The sequence below is a fragment of the Pleurodeles waltl genome, chromosome 9 (genome assembly GCF_031143425.1).
Source record: "Pleurodeles waltl isolate 20211129_DDA chromosome 9, aPleWal1.hap1.20221129, whole genome shotgun sequence".
NCBI lineage: Eukaryota > Metazoa > Chordata > Amphibia > Caudata > Salamandridae > Pleurodeles > Pleurodeles waltl.
In genome coordinates this window covers 1052639285-1052665139 of record NC_090448.1, presented here as the reverse complement: position 1 = coordinate 1052665139, position 25855 = coordinate 1052639285, and the positions used below count along the sequence as shown (strand labels likewise).

Here is a 25855-nt window from a genome sequence, read left to right as displayed (position 1 = left end):
CCTTGCCATATCCTTCATCCCAACTCCACTGAATGGGTCCCGGCAGACCATGTAGCTCAATATGTCTCTGCCAAAATTAACTGCCCTTTAGATAAACAAACAAGGGCCAAGCTAAAGTCCGAATGTCCTCGCCCTTCCCTCTCCCACAAAATCTCTATTACCCCTTCTATCGACCAACCTCTTTTAAAATTTTTTACTAAACTTGGCAAAGATCCACGCAAAGGAGTGGGCAGGGCATGGTCCTCTTGCCAAGACAAATTGCTTGATGTACTTGGACCTCTCACTCACATTTTTGACCTTGCTGAGGCAGCTAGAATTGATGGTACTTTTATCGATCCAGAGGAACTTACCCTATGGGTTTAGCGCACCTTTTGTCTTCTTGGGAATGCCAACTCTGCGCTCACACATGAAAGAAGAAAGGGTCTACTGTTAAAAATTGATCCTAAGCTGGTCAATTTAGCAACTGTTCAGCCTCATACAAAAACTGATGGTTTGCTTTTGGAGAATCTTTCATTAAGGAACTAAGTAAATATGTGGCAACATTCACATCTTTGGACAAGGCCCAACAATCCTTGAAAAAGATGTTTTCACAACGTGTTTTTGGCAGGGCTGGCAGAGGTAGGAACCGCTTTGCTGGCCACTCATATCACAACCAAGGTTGCAGAGGCTACCACAATGCGTCCTACCAGGAATATAGGCCGCAATTCTACCCTCAGAGAGGCAGAGGTTTCCGCTCCAAAGGCTACAGAAACTTCAGATCCTCCATTCAATCAAGTAAGTCTACCTTCTCTTTCTATCCCCATAGGAGGGCGTCTCTGTTTTTTCCTGCCAAAATGGTCAGAAATCACTTTGGACCCTTGGGTTCTCAACACTGTCCAAGGTTACATTATAGATCTCTATTCAATCCCTGTTCAAACACAGTTAACCCCTCTCGCACGTTTTTCCGCAGACATGTTAGACCTTATTTCTTCAGAAGTACAATACCTCTTGCAAAAACAGGCCATCGCTCTTACCAAACTCGATCCGTCAGGTTTTACCAGCTCCATCTTCTTGGTTCAGAAGAAAAACAAAAAGATGCGTCCTGTAATAAATCTCAAGTGCTTCAACCACTGTGTGGTCTACCAACACTTCAAAATGGAAACTATCCTTCATCTCAGAGATACACTCCTCTAACATGATTGGATGGTTTGCTTGGATCTTCAAGATGCATATTTAGTTGTTCCAATCCACCCACATTTCAGGAAGTTTCTCCAATTTCCATGGTCAAACCAGTATTTTCATTTTACCTCTCTACCCTTCGGTCTATCATCGGCCCCATGGTGTTTCACCAAGCTCATGAGACCAGTAGTAGCTTTTCTCAGGGCTCTAGGGGTAAGACTTATCATTTATCTCGAAGACATTCTAATAATGAGCCAGTCTCCTCAGTCTCTCCTGTCTCATCTATTCCTCACATGTTCTCTTCTGTCAAATCTAGGATTTATCATCAACAGAGAAAAGTCCTTTCTCATCCCGACTCAAATTATAGAATTCTTAGGTTTCCAAATAAACTCAGTTTCAGCCACTCTTCTTCTTCCTTCCGCAAAAATCAAATCCATAAAATCAGAGATTTTGCAGATTTTACGCAGTTCCCTAATTTCTCTCAGATCGTTGGCTCGAATGGTGGGTCTCCTTTTCTCCTCTATTCAAGCGATATTCCCAGGTCCCCTTCATTATCAGGCTCTTCAGAGATTAAAAATTCATCACGTAAGGAAAGGCCTTTCATATTCAGACATCATCCCACTAGACCTAGACTCACGCACAGAACTTCAATGGTGGATAGACCATTTAGACGCCTGGAACGGAAGTACTATCTTTGCATCAGCCCCAGATCTAGTATTAGAATCAGATGCAAGCCGTTCAGGCTGGGGGGCCCGATCTGGGCCAATCTCGACTGGAGGCACATGGTCTTTAGAGGAGTCTAAATTGCATATCAACTGTTTAGAGATGCTGGCCGGCTCCTTAGCAATCAGAAGCCTCGCAAAAAACAAAGTTCGTTGTGCTATCCTTCTCAGGATGGACAACATTTCTGCAGTTCGTTATATAAATCACCTTGGGGGCCCAAAATCCAAACCCTTGGCGGAACTAGCCAAGGGCTTTTGGGAATTTTGCCTTTCAAACCATATTTCGGTTCGTGCAGAGTATCTTCTCGGAACTCTCAATTCAGTCGCAGATTGGCATTCTCGCCACCTTCGCGACGCAAGCGATTGGAAACTTCACGCTTCAATTTTCCAAAAGATACAGAACAAATGGGGCCCTCTAGTTATCGACCTGTTTGCTTCATGCCTCATCACTCAGCTTCCTTAATTCTACAGTTGGCGCCCAGATCCATTGGCCTTAGCATCCAATGCCTTTTTACAAGCCTGGTCACTCTCCCTGAATTATGCTTTCCCTCCTTTCCTCATGATCAGCAGGGTGCTCACTCAGCTCAGACGACAACAAGCTTCTTTAGTGCTCATAGCTCCCTTTTGGCAATCCCAAATCTGGTTCCCAACTCTCTTGGAACTTTCAATAGACTTTGCTTCCCTGCTTCCTTCCTTCCCAAATCTTTTGCTAGATCCACTTTGTAGTCCCCACCCTCTCATTTTGGACAATCTACTAACACTCTGCATGGAAAATCTCAGGTATTCACAATCTCTCCCTTTCATTTCGTCAGAAGCTTCACAATACATCTCACAATCCTGGGCTCCAGGGACAAAGAAAGCTTACAAATCGGCCTAGTCTTTGTGGCACAGTTGGTGTTTGGGAAAACACTTTCATTCCTTTTCAGCGGATGTGATTTTTATTGCTAATTTTTTAGCTGCTGAAGCCAGCAATGGTAAGGCTTTTCGTACCATCAATTTATATAGATTAGCTATTTCTTCCAACCATTCTTACATTAATGGAAAACCAGTTGGAGAACATCCTCTAATTTGCCGTCTTTTAAAGGGAGTAAAATTTTCTAATCCTCCAATGCCTAAATATAGACAACTATGGGATGTTAATATTGTTCTAAAATTCCTCCTGTCGTGGCCCGTCATGTCATTCTTTCTTTAAAAATGTTATCTGCAAAGTTAACAATGCTATTATGTCTTGTTTCTATTAAACGTCTTTCTGATGTCAAAGCATTAGATATTTCTAATCGCCAATTCACTCCGTCTGGAGTTCTGTTTACTGTTGTTCATCGAACCAAAACAAACTTATCCTCAGTTTTTTATCTCTATTTTCCAGATCACCCTAAGCTATGTGTTGGACAATGCTTGGAAGTGTATGAACTAAAGACTGCAGATTCAAGAACGCCCTCTCGATCCCAACTCCTAATTTAATTTAGAAAACCCTATAATCCGGTTTCGGCCTCTACTTTAGCTCGATGGGTTAAATGGATTATGTCTTTGGCGGGTAATGACACTTCCATGTTTGGAGCTCACTCTTCCAGAGGTGCTATGGCTTCCAAAGCCTTTTGGGCAGGATCCCGTTTAGATGATATTCTTCAATCTGCAGACTGGTCTAATGACAATGTATTTAAAGTTTTTTATTGTAAACCTGTTGATAATGTTTTATTGAATATAATTAATATGCTTTAAACTCGCATAATGGGAGCCGCCGGTCTTGACGTAAAATGTAGATTTTCCTAGTCCTTTGGCGGAAAGTCTTAATTTTATCAAAGACACGGAGGCGAGTATTATCCCTCCTCTCTCTTAACTTTTTGTTCATTTCCCCCCCCCTTTTTCAGCGCCATCGGCACCATTCAACCTTCCTCTTAAGACATCGTCTTCTTCATGGATTTTCAGTCTGCAAACTTCTCTGTCACCGTTCAGAGCTGGATTAACTTCTGGAGCTGTTTGCCAAGATCCTTCTTGGTTTTCTGCGATTTTGCACTTTTGTTCTGACTTGTTGTCTTTTTTCATGGCTATTCTAATTCTCTTTGCCATTTTTCCTTTATTTAATGCTAACTGACTTATTTCGCAAGAAAAGAGGGATGTTCACAGTCACGTGATGTCATAATACCCTTTGTGCATGGTGATTGGTGTACGTATTCTGACTACGTTTTTATTCCCATTGGCTCTTTTTCTGTGCCTTCTGGGAATTGTAGTACGTTTTCTTGACTGCTGCTGTTTAATAAAAGCAAGAAAAGTAATGCATAATACTCGCCTCTGTGTCTTTAATAAAATTAAGACTTTCAGTCAAAGGACTAGGAAAATCTACATTATACCTGCAATTTCCTGATGAGCCTCCTACCCTCACAGTGTTACAAGTACTGCTTGCTAGCACTATGCATAGACATCTAACTACTCATTTATATAATAATGCAGAACAGGCAGATCGCCCTTAGAATACTGCTAAGGCGCTAGACAAATGGAATGTGGTGCTCCCGCACCCTATTTAACAAGCGGAATAGAAATATGGTTGCACACAGCTGCACACACTTAATCTGAGAATCATACACTTCAAATTTCTGCACCAAATATATTTACACCCCTGTTAAACTTTGTAAATTTGGGCTGAGATATGACACACATTGTGCAAGCTGTCAGACCACGGACGCAGATTTCCTGCACTTGGCTTGGTCATGCCCTCCTATTACGCAGCACTGGGCTCATGTCACAGGGGCTCTCACGAGTATGGAATCAGAGTGTATTGAATGTAACCCTGTTGTTTGTTTACTGGGCTTGGTAAAGGATTTCCAGTCTTCTTGTCAAAGATTTATCTCAGTGGCACTCCTGCTATCAAAGACGAGGGTGGCAGGGTCCAGCCCACTATTCAGATGTGGCAGCGTGCGGAAGAACTGCCAAGCGCATCCAGGTTCAAGGACCTATGGGGCCCTATGGGGCCCTCTGACTGCTTTTTGCTGTCAGTGCCTGACCGCCCTCGTGAAACAGATGTCACGGGGTAGGACAGCAGAGCCGTTTGGAAAACAAGTACATTGGGTGGTTTCTATTAATGTATAATTATACCAGTTTCATGTCCTGGTGTCATGACTTGGGGATGCAGGTGCTACTAATGTATCTGTTTGCCTATGTTTATGCATATGGGTCATGTTGCATTACACAAAACTGAACAAAAAATTGGCTATCTCTCATTGGATTTCTCTGTTAACTCATTTGTCCTCTATCACTGTTCATTGGAGGAAATGTCTAGTCAACCACCCCGCTAGATGGGACATAGTCTGCTGTCAACATATCTCAATCAAGGGTTCATCCACCACCAGACAACCTTCATAGAAGAACGCTATGCTGTCCTCATTTGGAGTGTCAGAGTGCTTGGAAGCACAAGAACTCCCCACCGAATACATTACTCAGCCACGATCTAACCTATCTCATTTATCTTTTCTAGTATGTCTCACCGGCCTCTCAAGCATAATAATTGTGTCCCCTGGTGCATACAGGCATCAACTTGGCATATTCTCTACCATGTGCTCATCTGTCTCAGCCACATGATTTTTCAACTAGAAGACACAACTACAGATCTACTACTCTACATGACAAACATCTGACTTGGAGAAGCAAGTACTCTGACTACTTCTTGTCTGCTATCAGATCATTTGTAGTAGATAGAAGTTTGTTGTCTCCTCCCTAACATATACTTTCCTTGTGACTTTGGATGTTTACAGTAATGGAAAGATGATAAATCAGGCCAGTCCATACAATCTATTGACCTATCTTGTATCTTTATGAGGCTAACAGCGATTTATACCAGTGCCTCCCAACCTCTACAGGACTTTTGCAATCTCAACAGTCCCTTCCTCTTGATCCTCCATCCAACTCACAACTACTCTCATCCACTGTCATCTCCCTTGATCATCCATTCCCTCTCCACTCTCCCCTCAATAGCCAATTCAAGCTGTTCCTCTCCCCATCCTTCTCACTACTCACATCCCTATCAATTACTTTATGACTCAGCATCTCTACTCCCCCCGCGCCCACACCAATTTGGTGAGCCCTTTTAAGTGTAAGATCTGTAGCCACAAATGTGTTCACTATCCATGACCTAATCCTAAGCCATGGATTTCTATTACTGGCCATAATAGATAGGTGGCTCCGTGACTTCTCTGTGGCAGATATATCTAACCTCCTTCCTCCAAATTACATTTTCCCCAAAAAACAGAAGTCAGGGTTGTGGATACGTTGTAGCCTTGGTTAATCATGATCCCCCACTACTCAGAAAGCTTGATCGCCCATGACAAACCTTACTTGAGTATATTTTGACTAAGGCTGTTCCTTCCCTTACCACCTCCCTGGTCTGTGCTTTTTTCTACTATCCACACAGGAAATGCCTTCACAATGTCTAATCTACTCTACTAAATCTACATGCACTACTGTTCTCTGACTATATGGGTAGATGACCTTACAAATGCTTTTTATGAGCATTTAATGAAAGATGTGCACACCCTTGGTTTTTTACATTTGGACACAAAAATTCAACACATAACGGAACCTCAGCCTCGACTCTCCTGTTTAGTACATTATTTGAACTCCAGCTCATCGACTTTCATCAGCTATCTTTGTGAGACTACTTTCTTATCAAATTTTCTACAGACTACATGCCAATCAATAGACCCAAGACCCGTGTCAATTATGGTTCTCCTTCTACCTGGCGTACCCTGAATAAAATACAGCCAGAGGCCTTTAGTCATTTCTTAGGTGCCTCCAGTTCCTGCTTGTTCCAGCCAGATCTAGTTGCTGCCATTTGACCAAGTGACACTGCTGCTGCCTGGGTTTTCCTGCCCGTCTTTATACCAGCTCAGCATTCTTCCCACCATCACAAGCCCTGCCTGCCCCAGGACCTACATAATGCAGGCTGCAGCGTGACCGCTCAGCGGACGCGAGCAGTGGGTGGGCCGCTGGTGCACCGAATGCACACCAAGGACAAGCCGTCTGCGTCCGTTTGCACCTGAACCGTGGTCAGTGCCAGGAACCCTGGTTTCGTGACCATCCAATGCAATACCACAGCAGCAGCCGGCATCAGAGCCAAGGAATGCCATCCCTACTTTTCCGCAACCTCAGCAACACACCGGCAAACACACTGCTGCTACCCATCCCCCAGCACCATCGCAGGACCTTTCTCCTGCACCCATTGCAATTTCACCAGTGACACCTCAGACGCTGACACCACTACCTCCAAACAACCGACGCACACCATCACCCTGCACCACCTCTCCGCCATGCTCCTCAATGTCCGAGCCCTTGGGAAACACTCCACCAAAATCTGGGACTTTCTCAACAGCAACACACCTGACCATCTCTTTCTGACCGAAACATGGCTCAACCCAGCCTCCAATGCGAACATCGTTCCAGCCATCCTGCTCGTCTACAAAATCATACACCAGGACCAAATCCACAAAACAGGTGGAGGACTTGCGATTATCTACAAAAACACAATTGACTGCACCACGGACTCAGGCACCAACCTTATGGAACACCTCCACTTCAAAATATGAACGGACTACACACCACTCTGAAGAGAACCCTCACCTACCGCCCTCCGGGTGCCCGAATGATATGCTGCAACCACATCACAAGCTTCATCACTCCCCTCTCCATCAGCTCTACCAACTACACCCTACACAGGGACCTCAATTTCTCCCTGGAAGACACCAGAAACCCCAACTACATGGCCCTCCTCGATAGCCTCTGCAACCACGGGCTCATCCAAGGACCAACCCATCCTAAGCACTCTGCAACGACCTCTCCAACGTCTTTGGACAGAAGATTGACAAGATCTATAGCACATTCAATCCACAGCATACAGACAAGAACGTCCAGCAGGACACCTCCCTCATCGCCTAACAGCAGCTAAACTACTGGAACCCCTCTCAAAAGAACACACCACTGCCCTGATGAATACCATTCACTCACAATCCCTCTCAGGCCCATACTCCTACTTCATATTCAACCTTGGAAGAACCATCATCTCCCCTGCACTCACCGCTATCATCAACATGTACATAACCACTGCCACCTTCTGGTCTTGCTGAAAAAAATGCAAAAGTCAACGCCCTATTGAAGAAACCAACAGCGGACCACAACACCCTCAGCAGCAACAGACCCATTTTGCTCCAGCCTTTTCCAGCTAAAGTCATTGAGAAAGCCATCAATACCCAACTCGCAGACCACCTAGAACTCCATCAACTCCTAGACACCAACCACATCACAGAAACATCCCTCATTGCAGCCACCAATGACATCAGAAGCATCCTTGACCAAGGGTAAACAGGCACACACATCCTCCTCAACCTCCCCACAGCTTTCAATATGGTCTCCCACAACTCAGTCATCAGAAAGCTTTAGCACTTGGGTACCTGCAGACTTGCCCTCAAGTGGATAGCCTCCTCCCTTATGGACAGAACTCAAGGAGTTAGACTATGCCCTACACCTCAAAACCCAAGAAACTCATATGCGTATTCGCTGAAGGACTGTCGCCCTGTCCAACACTCTTCAACATCTACATGATGGCCCTCATGGACATCGTCAGAGTCCATGGCATCAACATAGTATACTACATCGACGACATAGAGCTCATCCTCTCCCTTACCGACAAAACAAGCAACACCAAAGCAAACTTCACCCACTGCATGAACAGTGTTGCTGCTTGGATGAAAAACAAGTGCCTCCAGCTCACAACTGAAGTCCTTATTTTTTACAGCAACCACTCCCCCCTGGGGTGCCTTTTGGTGGCCCTCTAAACTTGGCACACCCACCCATCCCTACGGACCATTCCAAGAACCTCAGGATCATTCCTGGCACCAACCTATCCATGAGCAGACAGGTCAATGCCGTCTCCTCATCATGAATCCACATCCTGCGAAAACGCTTCAAGATTTTCAAGTGAATCCCACTTAACACCAGACAAACAGTCTCTTGGGCTTTTATCACAAGTAGACTTGACTACGTAAACACCCTCTGCTTTGGAATCCTGACCCATTTTCTACACTGACTCCACTGAGAATGCCACTGTCAGACTCATCCTGAACATCCTGCAAAATAGCCACATCTCAACAGTCTCCACTGGCTCCCAATCAAGGAAGGATATAAGTTCAAGCTACTCACCCACACCTATAAAGCTCTCCACAACACCAGCCCAGCATACCTCAATAACTGCCTCAACTTCTACCAACCTGCCAGACAACTTGGCTCTGCGTCCCCGGCAAGAGCACATTTCCCTCGAATAAGGAAGGCCAGAAGCGAAGGACACTCCTTCTCAGGCCTTGCAGCTAAAAACCTGGAACAACCTCCTGCAACACCTCAGAATCTCCCCTTTCATTATGGACTTCCGAAGGAACCTCAAGACATGTCTCTTTCAGATGAAACAGGCATAATCTCCTTCTCCCCCTTCAGGCCTACCCTACTCAGTGACTTGATACCCTCACGGGTGATTAGCCACACTACAAATCCACTTAACATAACAACATAACATTTATAACAAAAATAAAAGTAATAATTCAGTGAGCAAAACTAAAAATAGTGTTGTTGTCACTGAACTACAGGTGGCCCAGGGGGCTCTACTTCTAAGGCAGTGTATTTGATGCCCCTCTGTGAGTTTAATGTGGCCAATTTTAATGGCCTGCTGTCCAATATAAGAGTTTGACTAAACTGTCCGAGATATCGGTGGTCTAGTTTATTGTGCCATTGTAATGGATCCATAGTTAATACAAATCTCTATGTTGTGTAATTCAAAGTCACTTACTGGCATTGGCTGCACGCTGGTGACTAATATGGCAGTTCTTCTGGGTCATTATTGGATCAGGCTTTACACAAACCAAACGGGGGGTCTACTCCGTTAGGATGGAGAAGCCTTGCCTGCCTGCCAGCAGCAGCAGCTGCAAAACCTTTATAAGAAAATGATAACAAACTGTGTGTATTATCGTTTTCTTGTAAAGGAGCTGGGCCACGGGCGTGATGAGCAGTGAGGGGAGTGCAGTATGCACTCACCTCGCAGCGTGTGTGTGTTTGGCTGGCCGTCTCGGGCCGCCAAACATACATGCGCAGTAGGCTCTATCCAGCCCAGCAACACAGTTGCCGGGCTGGAGAGAGCATGCACAGGCTCTCGGTCTGCCTGGGAGCGCCCTGGCTGGGTGCTCCCAGCCAATCCTAACGCTGCTCTGAGGACTGGTCGCAGGGAAGGCTGGGAGCCTGTGCCTGCAGCAGAAGTGGAGATGGAGGAGCAGAGTGGTGCAGTGGCGTGCAGATAAGTGTTTTAAAAAAAATAATGTTTACTGTGTACTCCCCCACCTCCCCTGCCCCCTCCGTGCCACCCACCCGCGAGCCGCGACTGAAACCAAACTGAGTCAAATAAATATGTGATAAAAAAGTGCATTGAATGATATGTCGAAAGACAGTGATATATTGTACATCGGTTAGTTAATTCCCAGTTCGTGGATGAGTTGGATGTACAAATTAGATTTATGCAAAAGCAAACATAGAATTGTTTCCTGTAAAATGTTTATCTTTTGTGTTATCAAAAATGAAGGGACAAGATAAGTAAACAAGTATTATTTGTGATTATTTTTAACATATGCATTTTGTAGCTGCTGCACACAAGCTGTTTTTTAAACGAATAAACTATGCATTAAATTAAACTAAATTTACCAGGGAAGGGAGGAATGAGCAAGATTTGCATTAGAAGTGAAAAAAGTAGTAACAATAAGAGAGACAGAAGAAATAATGGTCAAAAGTGCATCTAAACCAAGCAACCCTCAACAGGTCAGCCTTATAAGTGTGTGTTTTTTTCATTTTCAAACACATACAAGATGCATAAATAATAGCAAAAAATATATACATGTATGTGTTGCTCAGGAGCTGTGGCACACCAGTTCTAGCACTGAAGTGTGCTTCTTTTCCCAGTGTCATCAGGCAAAATGCAGTCACTCACAGTGCAAGACACCCAACGGAGGAAGGGATCAGGCTCACTGCCCCAGGTATATGTTGAGGTGGACAGAAGCAAAATGTGAGTGACAATGAACAAATCAATGGATGTAAAGGTTTGACTGAAAACCGCTGTATGTATCTACAGGTGCGTGCAGTTTAAATATGATTCTCTTTAGAAAAGATGAGGCTAGTGCGACAGCTAAAGCTATCTATAGGTCAGACTTTAACACGATGCTCAAAAACTAGGATGAAGATCTTTGATTTAAAGTGATAATGATTTTTATTTATTTAACATCGATATTTTAACATACATCTCTTTCTAAGGAAAATATGAATATTGCATTTCATCAACTCTATGCTACAGATTTGTTTTGTCCTCATATTAACGAGACTTTAATTATATTGTAAGAGGTGGCTGTGGAACTTGGGATCCCCTGATCCTCCTGCTGGTCTGACACTGCTTATGCCTCAAATAAGGGTGGGATTTGGTACTATTTGGCACCATTTATTTAAAACCGTAAATGTTATTCTATTTATTTAATTCTGGTGAAATCTGATACCCTGGGGTTTGGAATTTACCAGGTGCCATAACTACCACAACCCTAAACATGGGATATAATTCGGATATTTTTGGTGATATTAATGCAGCAAAACCAGCTCGTGTCGGTATCTACTACGCTTTTTTCACCCATTAAATTTCAATAGACGTATTTGTCAAAATTTAAATGGGGAAAGATCCAGAGAGTGTGTAAAGTTCATCGCAACAATTGTAACTGCTACCCCTGAGCAAACAAGTGGTTGCGCAGTCGCTGCACTTTAAGAACACGCTTTTTACTTCAGAAAGAAAGTGGCAAAAACAGGGAAAACCACTATTCATAGGCATCAACAATTTGCCCGCCTTCGTTTTTCATAGTTTTTTTATTATTAGAATAGTGAATGATAACAGGGGCAATGGTCAAGCAGCCTGAGGGAGGCAGTGGCAGCTTTCTGATGTCTAGCACATGAAGGCACCCACACCACCCAACAGACAGATTCTCCAGGGCTGGCCTCAGGGGCCTCCCACGCCTCAGTGCCTCCCCATTTGTGATGTATTGGACTGTCTCTGCTTCAGACTTCAGCGTTGCAGTGCTCGAGGCTACACGTCAATCAATCTCTCACCCCACACTTTGCAAACTCGTCACAGGATTAAGAAAGGGTGTAGTGAAAAGCTGAGTGGCTCAAAGCTGCATTTTACAATCTGAGTTTCCTGCTTCGGTAGCGTGCCTGCCTCGAAGGTCAGTGCGGCACTAAGAGCAGGAATGGGGATAGTGCAAGGAGCTGAAGTGAGTAAAACCAAAATGCTTGTAAATGCATGTTGTGTGTGTGCCACTCAGTGTGTGTATGTGTAAGCATGCATGTATGAGTGTGCACCTGTGTGAGTAAAAGTGAGAGACAGGCAGCGAGAGCCAGTGAGTGAGAATATCTGAGTCCGAGTGAGAGTAAAAGCGAGTTCAAATAATTGAAAGTGACAGATAATGAGTGTAAGTGAGTGAATGACAGTGAGTGAAGCAGTGAGAGTAAGTGTTGGTGAGAATAAGAGTGAGTGCAAACGAGGGTGAATAATATAGCGCCCACGGAAAAACGGTGGCACTGGCACACGGAGGAAAATCTTGTCATACAAAGCATCTGTGGTCAAATGCAGGCCCTGGCATGCAACAGTTGATACGTGGCATATGACACACGAGGGACCCAATGCTGGTGCTCACATACTGGACATAATGACTGACATATAAGGCACCTGTGGCAAAATGCTGGTGCATGCACACTGGAGATAATGTTTGTGATAAGGGAGAACAGCCATGATGAAATGCTGTCCTTGACACATTAGAGAGATTGTTTACATATGGGCGGCCCATTGTTCTTTCCTTAAGGGGGTATCAATGCCTTATGAGAACACCCAAGACAAAATGCTGGCCCTGGCACAAAGCAGGCAACTACTGACATATGGAAGGGTACCCATTGTGCCTTTTTTTTTTTTTTAAAGGAGTCTATTCCTCAGGAGTATCAGTCATCATTAGCTTGGCACATCTATGGTTTTTGAGCAACATTATGTGAAAATTGTGCCTTAAATTCACTGTTTACCTCCCTTTTAAATATGTTTCAGCACTAACAGATCTGAGGCTTGTGCTATTCCACCTCTCTCATAGATAACTAGGTGCCACTAAAATCAAGCTCTGCTTCCACAAAATTAATGTAGAAGACAAAATCTGACTTATCTCTAGGTGATAAAGACATAATACAGTATCATTACCCTCCTCTACGGAACTTATTGCATTTAACTCGAAAGAATGAAATGCTGAGTTGCTCCTACTAAAGTGCTTCATTAGTTCTGGGGGTCGCAGATAGAGGGCACCAGCTCTCATTGTTGGAGCCTGAGACTTGATTTTCCTCATTAGACTACAATGCTGAGCAAAAGAGTGAAATGTAGAATGGGAGAAAATAACCTGCAAGAGTGAGATAAAGATATCCTTTGCCATCTGTACTTATTACTTTTCATGTATTTATTTTTACAAATTAAGCACTGCCCTGTCGCGACTGAAGAATGCAAATTGCAGTATAGGGTTGTAACATGGTAAGTAATGATTCACCTTAACAACTAAGGGCTTTTTAAACTCTCCCACAAATTGTCTTCCAGGGCGTTTTCTGCATTGCACAAAGAAATGTTATTTGTAGGGCTGTGTGACAGGTGTGTGGTATGTGAATGGTAGGCTCAATGCACGTCTTCTCAGGGGTCACATTGCTTTCATGTAAAATACATGTCCCCTTGGTATCTGTACACATAGCAGCAAATTGGCTCTGACATAGGCTGCGGTAGACATTTCCATGAACAGCCCTGCATTTCATTGCTCAGCTGTGCTGAGTAACCACAGTGAATCATTATTAATACTCAGAGGTTTGACAGAGGAACCCATCTTTATTGATGCTGAGTTGTGACAGGGCCTGGATGCAGGTGTCACATACATCTCACTCTTGTCACAGCTAGCTGCACCATTAGGAATCTACATGCAATGCTCTGTTGACAAGATAGACAGCAGAAGTAGCATAGACATGATTCCCTCTTTCCACAAACAGCCATCATGTCTCTTGCATTCCTTGACTAAGGGCAAACGAGACAGCCACCAGGGGAGTAGCAAGGGTGCAGGCCACCTGGGCTCGTCTTACAAATAGGGAGCAATGCCCCGGTCCTCGCTCTAGCATATCTTTAGTTTGCCGAGAGCACTAGGTCCTATAGCACTGAACGAGCCGTTCCCAGTGTGTGCCCTGCACTCAGAACACCACATTAGTAAAATACTGACTGGCTGCAAGTAGCTCCTAGTCTGGTGTTCAGTTTGCAGACAGAAGCTCAGCCTGCATGTGAAAGAGGAGCAGGGATATTCCTGCAGGTTGGTACATTGAGTGGCTTTACCTGGCTGCAGGGGGAGGTCTCGGGGGTCCCTGGAACTCCTTTTCCATTTTTAGGATCACCCTTGGGGGCATTCTGACTGCTTTACCTGTATTTGGCATACGGTCAGTTCGCCTCCTGATGGCTTCATTGCCTCTTAATTATGGCGCAGGTGCAGAGGAAAAGTGTTTCCTTATTTACATGCATCACACCTCCATGAATGCAAACTTGTGATCGCGGCAGCCTATATTTTACATAATAGAAGTGGCTGCTGCCTGCCCCCTCCCAACCCCACTAATGATAGCTGTGTCACTGAAGCTGACGATTCACAGCCTTGCAAAATAGGTAATTCTAGAAGAGCACATTTTCCTCTGCGTTTTGGACTAAAGGCTATTGTTGCTCCTATTTTGCGAGTTGAGTGTGTCCATGGTTTGGTTTGCGGATGTACCCTTGCAGCTTCATGACACATCTAAAAAGTCTCTGAAACCCACCTAGAAAGGTACTCTTTGTAACTGGTTTTCCTTTGTTATTGTCTGCAAAAGACGCAAAGTGTTGTTTTCTTTTTCCATTTAATACATGACTGTTCTTCTGGCGTCTATCGTGAGCAGCACTATTTTGGCTGGAGTTTTAGCATCTTGAAAGAAACCTGCTACCTGAATTGATTGATGTGGAAAAAAGATATGACCTTTGGCAAGAAATGGGGTCTATCCTCATGACTGTTCTCTCTTTGTGTATTTGAATGTATGGTTCTTGTATTGTGAGTGCATGTAATTCACTTACCATACGCAGAGAAGTCATTGGAACAAGAAAAGCTGTTTTCAAAGTGACCATTTTCAAGGATGCTTTGTGAAGGGGTTTGAAAGGTTTCCTCATTAGTTGTGTTAACACAAAATTTATGTTCCATGTTGGTGCTGGTAATTCCCTTGGAAGTGCTAATCTTTTTGCTCTCTCCAGAAATATTTTGATTACTGGTGTTGTGAAAAAACTCCTTCATATATATTCTTTCGTGTAGGCAACTATAGCTGCCAAATGTACTTTTAATGAAGCATAATTTAATTTGCTGTCCAACAGATAAGGTATCTTAAGAATGTTGTATCTTTTGAACTGTCTTGTATTAAAGAATGTATTTGGCTCAATTTTAAACATCATTTTCACTTTGCTGAGTAACATTTTCTTTTTGTTGGTCGTGTTGCATCCCTGAGAACTGCCATTGTGTTCTCTGGTAGGTTTGTCTCCAAACTCTTTGTCATCAGGAGTCAAGCTGCTAGACTTAGCATTTTTGGTTCAGGATGGAAAACTCTACCCTCTTGCATGAAGCGTAGATCCTGAAGGCCTAGTAGTTTCTGTACATTGTTGTGTGTAATTTCTATTAAGTCTGCAAATTAGGTCTATATCACTCACTGTGGCAGGATTAGAATTAGTGTCATTGGTGATTGTCTGCATTTGTTGATCACCTTGTGTAACACTGGAATTCGGGGAAAAGAGTCAGCAAATTTCCTCTACCAATGTATCGACAGAGCATGCCTCAGAGACTGAGGGTGTGGATGCATGGACATGAAGAATTGTCATTTTGCGCTCTCAGGTGTTGTGAACAGATCTATGTTTGGGGTGCCCCATTGTCTGAAAATCTGATTAAGTACTGTTTGTTTGAGTTCCCAGACATGTGATGTGGACACTTATTCACTCATACATTATCCTTCCATGGCAGGTGCATTGTTATGATGCTGTCTCTGGATTGTCCAACTCCAGATCTCTTGTGCTAGTCTTGACCATACAAAGGACTTTGTTTCACTCTATTTGTTGAGATAGGACATTGTTGTTGAGTTGTCTGTCTGAATTAACAATGAGGTTCCCCTCTTGAGGCTAGGAACACTGTGTTTAGCTCTAACACATTGATATGTTGACCTGCTTCATAATTTTCCCCCGAAGTCCTCTGATCTTCAGTCTCCCCACATGAGCTCCCCAACCCATATGCGAGGGGTCTGTGGTAATGGTTACTGTGGGAGTTGAGTCTGAGAATGGTCTTCCAATTGCTATATTTGTCTTGTTTCACCATTTCACTTCTTCCTGTACTTTGCGCGTGACAACCACTAAATCTTCCCAACTCCCTGTGGCTAGTGACCATTGATTTTGAATCCATTCCTGGACTAGTCTCATATGTAGCCTTGCATGTGGTATGAGAGCCAGCCTGCGGAGTAAGCACTGTTTGCCCTTGAGTCACTTTTCCCTCATTGGAGCGTGAGGAGCTGCCTTACTCTGTCATCTAGCCTGCCGAGCAGGCGCCCGTAACTCTATGCAACTCCCCCATAGATTCTGCGGTCTCACTGTCCTTCTTTAATTGTTGCAATGTGTCATCCACAACACTTCCAAACAGTGTTCCCCATAAAAGGGGGTATTGAATATATTCTTAGGGTTGTTCCCACCATCATCAGTATATACTTGCTGTACCTGCAACATCAAGTTGCTGATTTCAGAAAGGTATTTGCTATCTTTTTTCCCTCATCTGCAAGGGATGCTGCTGTTTTGCCGTATTGCTCAAGGAGGTGTTTCATGAGCTCTGCCATGAGCTCTGCCATCTATTACCAATGCTGATAGGCATACATGTTTAGCAGTGCATTAGAGTTGACACTGCACCACTTTGTAGCAGCTCCACTTTCACATTTTCTTCCCACCATATTCATTTTCTTGCTTTCCTTGTCCGGTGGCAGCCCAGATATTGTGGGAATGTTTTCTCTTTGTCTGGCTGGTGCTGCAATAATAAGAGTATGCGGTACTGTGCCTTTCATGTAAGTAGGGTCCTTTGAGGAATGCTTATATTTCTTTTTGACCCTTGCTGTTACGCACCTGCATGTTGCTGGTTCTTTGAGGACCTTACTTCCCTGGTGCAGTATGCCTGGCAACCTAGGGAGATACTGAGTTTTGCTCAGAGATGGTAGCAAAGTCTCTAGTAAAATGAATGAATGTGCTTTCTCTTTTTCAAACTGTACACTGTACTTATTTGCAGCCCAGTTGATTATACACCATAATGTCTTCTGGGGGTGAAGGCCTCGAAGGACACATGTCTATTCCCTCTTCTGCAGAGTCTGTTTCAAGATCTTGCCACTGTGTTTCGAGGTAATCTTACCTTTCTGTGACCTGTCAGTCGATGTCTTCTTCCTTGAAGAAGATGTCTTGTTCTTCCTCCTCCAGAGGTTCCGGTGTCACTGGGGGCTCGAGTTCTTCAACAACTTTTATCCCACCTGCCTGTTCATTTGAGGCTTTCAGCGGAATTCTGTACATCTTCAGAGAAGCGTCAAACTCTTTCTTCTTCTGAGGAACCGCAGCCATATCGGCTTTGAGATGCTCTTTTATTCCTTTTGATTTCGGCCGACCTTAGGCTTCAAGCAGAGATGCCGAATTTCTTTTTGATGTTGAGCCGTCCTTCATTGTGGGCTCACTCAATGTTTTTTTCTGAGTTCTCTCGGCTTTGGTCATCTTTTGACACCTTGGCCTTCTCCGAAGTTGCGCCACCTGCTGTATCCTTTGAATGGGACCCAAGGGGTTCTTTTGACTTATGCTTAATCTCGATCAGCGAGATCTTCATCACAGAGGCAGCTTTAATTGATTTAGATTCTGATATCTTTTTTCCTTTGACTTTCAATTATGTTTTTCAACGTCGATGACGCTCAACACGACGTGCAAGCCCTCTTCTTTGGCCACCTCAGCGATATTATTCTGCTCCTCACTAGACAAGCCCAGTTCTCTCAGTGATGGACTCTCTTACTGGCCCTGCATGGCTTGATGTGCCTGCCTCTGTTTTTGTCTCACCTTCAGAGTTTTTGGTTTGAATACGTTACTATTGGAGAGAAGCTTAATTGCTTCCTTAACCTCTGATTCCTTTGGAGGTTCTGCCAGGGAGGTGTTGATGGTGACATGCAGCATGCAGTCAATGGCTTTGACATCGATAGAGGCAGGCCTGTTAAGAACTTTGTTGAAGTGCTCAGCACATCTTTTCAGGATGGTGTACTTGTGAGTGAGCAGGGTGGACCAGTTGGCACTGAGCAGTGGTGATGTTCCAGAGGACTGTGGCCCATAGATGGTCTTCAGGGCATCGTATAAATGCTTGGAGTGGTTGCTCTCAGTGTACTTCTGGATCTCATATGCCTTTCTGCTGAGCCAGGAGTCTTGCATCTCTCTGAGCTTTGATTGCACCTTGCTTTGATGGAGTTGTAGGCAGCCGTCTTGGAGGCAGATGTAATGTCTTGCTGGGAGGACTTGAATGCTTCACACTTCTCATCCATCAGCTTCTGAATGTCTTCATCATTGTCGTCGAACCGGTCTTGGTGTTTGCATGTGTTCTGGACCAAGTGAGTGAGAGTGGTGTTGTAGACCACCTCTAAAAGCTGCCCAGTCCTCTTCTGCACTGTTTGTGCCAAAGCTGAGTTGGTCAAGCTCACTGTTGATGTCCTCACTGAGGTTCTGGTTCACAGAGTGCCGGTCTACCTTGCTGACATTCAGTCGCCTATTGGTCTTTGTCCCCTACGGGCACCGCCTGGGCTGGATATGCATGGTGAGTTTTGGGAGGATGAATTTGTGGTATGTCCAGCAGTCTGCGCCGCACATGGCCTTAGTCACTCTAACATCCTGTCTGTCCCTTCTCCTTACTATGACATAAATAATGAGATGCCAGTACTTGCTGCATGGGTGCATCCAGGACATCTTGTTATTGTTGGGTAGGCAGAAGACTGTGTTTGCGATCAACATGTCATGAGTTGCGCAGGTCTTCAGAAGTAGATGACCATTGCTGTTGCTTTTGCCGACTTCATTCCCCCCAATGACTCCCTCCCATGTCTGGTAGTCTGCACCAACCCTGGAACTGAAGTGGCCCAAGATGACAAGCTTTTCCTCCTTGGGCACAGATGCTACGAGGAACTCCAAGTCATCATAACATTTGTCTTTGATCTCCTCTGAGCTTGTCATGGTGGGGGCATATGCAATGATTAAGGGGCATATGCATTGATGAAGGTGGTGTGGCGCTTTCCTTTGAAGGGGAGCCTCAAAGACATGAGTTAGTCGTTGAATCCTTCTTGGAGGCTGGCTAATTTACTAGTCAGATTAGATCTGATGGTGAAATCTACTCCTGCTTCATGACGTTCATCGCTGCTGCAGCCACTCCATGAAAAGGTATAACCAGCTTTGACTTCTGTCAGCTGGCTTCTTCGCCTGCGAACCTCGTCTCACCGAGGACTGCAATCTGGATGTTGTACCTGCAGAGTTATCTTGCGACAAGTGCTGTCCGTCTCTCAGGTCTGTATGTTTTGGAGCTATCCATGAGCGTGCACACATTCCATGTGCCAATGGTGAGCGGAGTCACCAATGTTTTCTTCTTTGTAATGCAACAGCATGGTTGGGATCCCCGCCTGCTGCGGCAAGGGGTAGGGTGAAGCAGGCTATGTTTAGGGCACCTTTTCTAGCCCCTTTCTTAGGCCATGGAGGTGAGCAGAGCGATCCTAAATAGGGCTGCTTAGGCACCCAGGGGGCTGCTGACCTCCACTGCTTCTTCAGTCCAGTAGAAAGCAACCCATTACCCTGGGTGCCTGTGTGTGGGATTGTGGCTACAGCTTCCAGTGTATCAGCACCTGCTGCTTTGTCACTCGCCCATCACCAAAGGACTTGAGAGAGGGGATGGGGGTGGGGAGGCTTGGTGGGGGTGATGTCTTGACTTGCGCGTGAATTGGATTATAGTGAGGGGGAGTTGCGCAAATCGTCAGCCTCACTCTCTCGTCTCAGCCTATCATAATCCAGGATGTAGTCAAGACGACTGGAAATGGGTCAGTATGCAGTGGATGGCCAGCAGTGTCCTAATGTGTCTCATTGTGCCCTATTTGTGCTCCACAGCACTTTGCTGAGTCCACCTTCCTGCCCGTTGAACCAATCTGGTGGTTTCCTCCACACAGTCCGCCAGATCCAGTCTTCGCATGCGAAGGTAGAAAAGCCCTAACTCACCAAGGGTTTCAGACCCATCAGCTACCCTCATCTGGTTTTGTCGGCCAGTCGAAACCATTGCTCGGGGTGTGGCTGCTGTTGCATGCAGACATCTACAAGGAGCTACGGTGAGAGCTGAGTGTTAGGTGGGGACCAAGGTGGATGAACTACTCTAAAGAGCATGACTTGTTCCCCCATCAAAAGTACCGCCTCTCCCTGACACCATACACCCCACACTGACTCCATCCCAGCTGAAATCTACAAGGCAGGGGACCAGAAGCTCACAAGCTCTTTCAGACGATGTGGCAATAGGAAGTTATCCCTCAGGAGCTCAAGGATGCCTCCATCGTCCATCTCTACAAGGAAAAGGGAAACAGACAGTCTTGTGACAACCACAGAGGAATTTCTCTACTGATCCTTGCCAGAGTCCTCCTCAACCGCTTCACTCATCACATGGAACAGGGAAACCTGCCAGAGTCAGTGCAGCTTTAAAGGGGCCCTTGAGACAGTGGACATGATATTTACAGCACGTCAACTACAGGGGAAATGCCAGGAACAAAACAGGGACCTTTACACAACTATCGTAGACCTGACTAAAGCCTCTACACCGTCAGTCATGAGGGGCTATGGCGGATCATGGAGAAGTTTGGCTTCCCAGGCAAATTCATCAGTGTGATGCGCCAGTTCCATGACCGCATGCTAACTTGAGTACTGGATGACAAAGACTCCTCCGATGTCTTCCCAGTCACCAACAGAGTCGAGCAAAGCTGTGCACTTGCACCCACACTGTTCACCATGATGTTCTCGGCCATGCTGTCAGATGCCTTCTGCGATGACGAAGAAAACAGCATCAAGATCAGATATAGGACTGATGGCAGGCTGTTCAACATGCTGAGGCTACAGGCCAAGACCAAGGTTGAAGAGGATCCTGTGCGTGATTTCCTGTTCGCAGATGACTGGGCACTCAACGCTGCCACAGAGGCCCAGATGCAACAGAGCATGAACAGCTTTTCCACTGCCTGCAAAAACTTCGGCCTCATAATCAGTACCAAGAAGACTGAGGTTGTGCATCAGCCCACACCGCAGAAGACGTATTCGGAACCAACTATCATCACTGAATGAGAAATCCTGAAGGCTGTTGACAAGCCTATCTCAGCAGCACACTCTCCAGATCTGTGAATATTGAGAATGAGTTAGACACAGGCATCGCCAAGAAAAGCTCTGCATTTGGATGGCTGCAGGAGTCAGTGTGGGAGAGGAGAGGCATTAAACTCTCCACAAAGCTGGAGATGTATAAGGCAGTCATGCTACTGTATGCCTGTGAGACATGGACTGTGTACGAGCGCCATGCCAAAAAGGTGAATTACTTGCACATGAACTGCTTAAGAAGCTGCTGAAAATTACCTGGCAGGACAAAGTTCCAGGCACAGATGTCCTCTCTCAAGCTGGTCTGCCAAGTATCTACACCATGCTGAGGAGAGCCTAAGTCAGGTGGGCAGGCCACCTTGTACCTATTCCAGACACACGCCTTCCCAAGAGACTGTCCGATGGTGAACTGACAGAAGGCAAACACACACAAGGTGGGCAGAAAAAAGCACTTCAAGGAGACGCTGAAAGTCTCTTTAAAGAACTTTGGCATTGACCAAGACTCCTGGGAAACCCTAGCACTTGACCGTCCCACCTGGTGAAGCTGTATCAGCAAACGCGCTACCTGCTATGAGCAGAGCAGGACTGCAGAGGTGCAGAAGAAGTGTGAGCTGTGCAAATCCATAGGCAGCTCTTTGCCAACCAAACTAGCAGACAACTTGTGCCCGACGTGCAGCAGAGCTTTCCGAGCCAGCATCAGACTGATCAGCCACAGCCACAGCCACACACACCGTACCCAGTCAACCTCCTCAACGTGATTTCTTTGGTCATCATCGACAACGACGGACAAACGAACAGAACAGAGTTTTTGGTTTGAATACTGCAGAGTCAGTCATTGCCTAGATGATCTAATGGAAGACAGAGCTTACACACCTGGTGGCTATCCTGTGCAAACTTGTGATGGCAACTTGGGCAAAATCGAAATGGTGTATTTTCCAGGTCACCCAGAATAGGGGGCCCCCTGTCTAGGCATTCTTCAGTGTAACTTGGTGTGCTTCTTGACTCCGAATCCGATGTTCTTCTCTTATCTCTTGACAAACTCCAGACGAAACGTCCTTATTTTTGGATGCTTGAAGAGTCTTCAGCAATGCTTCGAGACCCAACGGCAGAAAAAAACTATTGACGATGGTGACCACACATGGAAGTTTCTGGAAAGGGCGTATGAAGTCAGGAAGGACTCGATTGGGTACCAAATTGTAGGACCATCGACGCTCCCCACCCCCCCAAAAAATAAAAATAAACTGAAAAAGGACTACTTCTATACAAAGAGTTCCAGACCCACCACTAGATGGTAGAATAACACACAGCATGTGAATCCATAAAACATTCACGTTGCAAAACTAAAAACATGCTTAACCACTCAGCAACATATTGGGAAGGCACAACATTTTAGCAAATTTAGAAAATAAATCAAATGCTCTGACCTTAGATGTCAGGGACTGTGTAGTAATTAAAGATCAAATCCAAAATCAACCAGATGAACAAAAGCTGAATGCTGTAGAAAATTATGTCTGGCGGTGATGATAAACTCAGAACAGTTAATTTGGGTTGTAGATATGAAACTAATGCAATTATATCATCACATGGGTAAAGCAATAGGTGCCACACAAGAACAATGTATGTGGTCTATGTTTCCTGGCCTGGGAGTTCCCGCCAAAGCAGCACAAACCCCATGTGCCAGCATCTGGAAGGTCACATAATCAAACAAAAAGCAAAGCATGTGCTGTAGCACGCCCATACTGCTAGAGACTTCAGGGGACACCAACAGTTCCTGTAGCCACCACAAGCAAGATCATCTATAACTCAATTACACTGCATGTGTGTTGGAAACAACCACAACTTGAGGCTCCTTCTTCTGTTTCTTAAAACAGAAGCAAAAGGGAAGGCTGATTTACCTGATGCGTCCAGGGTAGAGATCAATTTAAATCTTGGAGGTAGGAAGGCCGGTCCCCACAGTGCTGGTGTGGGTGAGTCAAGGACATCATAAGAAACTCCACTGTGCACAGACTCAGGTGGTTGGCAGTCTCATTTTAGAGTTACAGCTGACATGGTATACTCCACTAAGGCAGCACTGCAATGAACTTCAAACCTATTTGAGTTGAAAAATAACTACAGAAACATTGCACTGCACAGAAAGGATTGTCTACATTGTGAACTTGTTTCAATGTAGTAGTGGGCCACAAAAGTAATCTTCTCTTCAATAAAACTGTCTGCGTCTCACATTTCAGTCAACAAGGTTGACTGCAGATCTAATCCCACACACCACAGGCTGCAAAAATATCCTGTGTGCTGAGAGGCGAACGCCAACCCGACTTACTTATGCCAGTGAGAGTGTAGTGAATCCTAGTTCATTTTAATGGGATAACAGGAGTTAGCTTAGCCTCTGGTTTGTAGACTCGTGCCCCCGTCACCTAGTGACTTTTAACCTACTTAGCTTGCTCTGTCTAAGCCCATTTAATTATTTATTTCTTCTAAAATGGCTGCCTTGTTTATAGTTAGGCCACTTGTTATGAGTAACATTATCAGTATCACCGCGCCAAGGCGTCAAGATCAAGCACCAAAGACAAACAAGCAGTAGATGTTCACACTTAGGGATTTTCCCTCTCTATACTTTCGGGGGATTGTTGATATTAATTGCCGTCCCAAGCATGTCTGTTATCTATTGTTTAGGAACACATCTACGTCAGGGGACCTTGTAAATCTGTATAAATACATCACACTTTAGACAGATAATCAGAGGGATTCCGACCAGAGGTCATCGCCACCCTCGCTGATACCGATGCTGCAGTCGTCTTGACGCTGACCCAGTCTTCGTGTCCCTGCGGAGTCTGAGATAGAGACCTCATTCCAAGGTAACGAGGGTTGGGGGCTCCTCTCATGGACATGGCATTGGCAGATTAGGTTTAACAAACCCAGCTCTCCTTTAGATAGGAGGTTAGGCCTTTCACATTAGGGTATTAGGGCATATTACATCTCATATATCTTTTCTACGTATTGCAAGATGGTGGGATCTTTGTAATAATGACTCTCGTCTTCACAATTCTGTTTCTTGCATTATTCATTATCCTAATCATTGCAGCCCATGCAACTTATCGCAAATTGCAGTTATGTTAAATAAAAACTATTGTAACTCTACTGCATATGTGTCATTGCCTGTATTTGTATGAGACATGATATATCTGTGAGAAAAGGGTAATCTCCGTTTAACCATGACACTCACTGAGATATCTTATTCTCGAGTCCATGCGTAACGGCTGCCACAAATCACCTTTTACTATTGTGTTTCTGGTGAGGTGCTGCTAGTGAGCCGGTAAGGTTGGGACAACAGTTGCGACTTGTTGTAGGAAAGACGTAGTCGCCTACAAACAAAAGTACTGTCATCCCTAAACCAGCAGTCTTGCTCAGAGCAAGAGTCCAAACTACGAGAAGAGGTTAGCACATTATGGGCCAGATGTAGCAAAATGCGATTTTGCGAATCTGAAATTGCGAGTCGGTGCAACTCGCAATTTCCGATTCGCAAAATCGTATGCAGAATGGTGTCTCAGACACCTTCTGCGAATCTCAAGGGGGTCGCAAAGACCCACCTCATTAATATTAATGAGGTGGGTCGCAATTTGCGACCCCCCTAGAGATTCTCTGCACTCACAGGGATGGTGGCCTGCTGGAGATAGCAGACCCCCATGTCTGTGACTGCTTTTTCAATAAAGCAGTTTTTTTTTTTGTAATGCAGCCCGTTTTCCTTAAAGGAAAACGAGTTGCATTACAAAAGAAAAAATGAAACCATTTGGTTTCGTTTTTTCAGAGTAGACAGTGGTCCATTGGACCACTGCCTGCTCTGAAAAAATATTTTGGGCGACATTCACAAAGGGGAAGGGGTCCCATGGGGACCCCTTCCCTTTTGCAAATGAGTTAGCACCCACTTCAAGTGGGTGCTAACTGCGAATTGCTTTGCGACCGCTTTCACGGTCACAAAGCAATTCTGCATCGCGGTGAGAGTCGCAAATAGGAAGAGAACACCCCTTCCTATTTGCGAGTTGCATTCCCATTTTGCGAGTCGGTACCGACTTGCAAAATGGGAATGTGCATCTCGATGGCTGTTTTGCATGGCGCAAACTGCGATTTTTGCAGTTTGCGCTATGCAAACCGGTTCGTACATCTGGCCCTATATCACACAAAGATATATTGTAGAACTGTATTATGCTAAGGTACAAAATGGATCTGAGAAATAATAAAAGTTATTTCAAAGTGCCAAGATCATATACACCGACAACAGCTGCTTCATTTAGCCAAGATTTGTTTTGTTGGCTGGCATCTAACTTCATATGGGTACAATAAACTTCAACCTACTAGAAAGCACTCTCACTTACAGAGCATATTTATTAAAATTGTACAGCCATACTTCAGGGTGCATTGCCCTACAATGTATAAGGTCAACACACTACCC

General features: G+C 44.9%; 1 protein-coding gene across 1 annotated transcript in view; it reads right to left on the bottom strand.

Annotated features, from left to right (window-relative positions):
- CDKL1 (cyclin dependent kinase like 1) overlaps positions 1-25855 on the bottom strand; it is a 259570-nt gene that overhangs the window by 4301 nt on the left and 229414 nt on the right. The window lies entirely within an intron of this gene.